Genomic DNA, 1764 nt, shown 5'->3' on the forward strand with positions numbered 1-1764 from the left:
CTCAATGTTTCGTATTGCTAGTACTCGTTTTTGTCCTTATTATGGTGTTTTGTGTGTTTGTAGGTATTTTTTTGGAAATAAATATTGTTGCTCGAAAAGTTGCTCGTAGCACCCCCGGAGGACATTTGCTATACGGACCCCCATTTTTGCTAAGTGTCATCCACAGCTATGTGTAGCCCATATTCATCTTTAGCACCCCCATCTGTTAAAGGCGCCCACGTTTTGGATTTGGGGAAGCCTCATCTTCATCATTTGAATTTCAGTTTTGGCGGGAAGACATGGCAGCAAGCTGAGAAATTTTGTTCGAGATTTTGGTGATGTTTTAGAGAGATTCAATGGCTGAAACTCTTTGGGATGACGTGATTGGGCTTATCAGTCTTGGTAAAAGCCTTTGGTTCGATCCAAATTGGTTGGATATTCCGCGAGAAGAAAAACAGGGAGCACGTCATTGAATGGAGATATTCACGGGATTTGCATGAGTTGGAATGAGTTTGCGTATGCTAGGTGATAGACACATTTTTGTGTCTAATTTGTCTCGATTCTATATATTGATAGTTCTCATTCTTGTATTTATTTTTGTATTTATCTCTTTGTAGGTGTTTTTGGAGAAATAAGCTTTTGCGGCGAAATTGGCTCAAAACGTGGCATTTGAACCTCCTTAGCAGACGTACCAGTGACATCCCAGAAATACCCCGGAGGAACCCCGAGAAAAGTGTTGAAAACATCACAGAAAAATTACTAAACGCACCCAAGGGAAAGTGTTATACGGACTCCAGAAGCGGATAAGGGGCGACCACTGGATAAGGGGTAACCTTTCCCCTTCACGTTCAAATTCTGAATTTGGGCGGAAAAATAGAAACTCTCCTGGCAGTTTTGGCAATCGTGATTTGGAGGAGTTTGAGGTCGATTAAACCTCTGATTTTCATAGGATAGACTCCTTATAGGTCTAGGAATCTAATACGGGTGTTGAAATCGATTATACTGGGCTAAATCGATGGATTTTTATCACAACAACAAAATATGGAAAGTCGCGTGTGTGACCTTTTTTGGGGAATTTTAGAGAGATTAAAGTGCTATAAACCTTCCCAAAGATTTGTATCTATCTAAGGAAGAGTTTAGGATCAAAAGGAAAGCTCAGAAACGCGTATAAATTCTAAAACAAGAAATTGCCGCAACTTTGCCGTGAAGAGAAAGGAAGAGATTTTGGAAGATTTTGGAGAGATTTAATCGGCCTTTTTGATATAAATAGATTGGTTGGGTCATATAGAAGGGGTGTCGAGAGTTTGGGAACCTGAGGAGGGCCAGAGAAGAAGAAATTAGAGTTGGATCAAACTCTGTTTCTGCTGCTGCTGCTGCTGAAGAACACGAAGAACAGACGTCCGAAGACAGTCGTTCTTCAACAGTGTTTACGACAAAGTTGTGGGGGTCGCAGCTGCAGTCTCAACAGCACTTCATATATATCATTCTTCTTGTAACAGTGAACAACGCCTTTGCAATAGTTATTTCTGTTGCGATTTTTCTGTTCAATTGTTTTACTCCCTTTAAATCAAATTTTGAGCTTAATACATGTATTTTGAGATCATGATTAATATGAGGAGCTAAACCTCAACACTGGGATGACGGAGGAAACCCTATTTCACGCATGTGGTAATTTTAATAATTCTTTATGACTTTTTGCACTTATTTTATTGGATTCATGATTTTCACTAATTAGTTGTGATTTCGTCTGATGGTGTATGCTTAGACGTAAGAGCTTTTGATACA

The sequence above is a fragment of the Papaver somniferum genome, unplaced genomic scaffold (assembly GCF_003573695.1).
Source record: "Papaver somniferum cultivar HN1 unplaced genomic scaffold, ASM357369v1 unplaced-scaffold_1844, whole genome shotgun sequence".
In the NCBI taxonomy this organism is placed as follows: domain Eukaryota; kingdom Viridiplantae; phylum Streptophyta; class Magnoliopsida; order Ranunculales; family Papaveraceae; genus Papaver; species Papaver somniferum.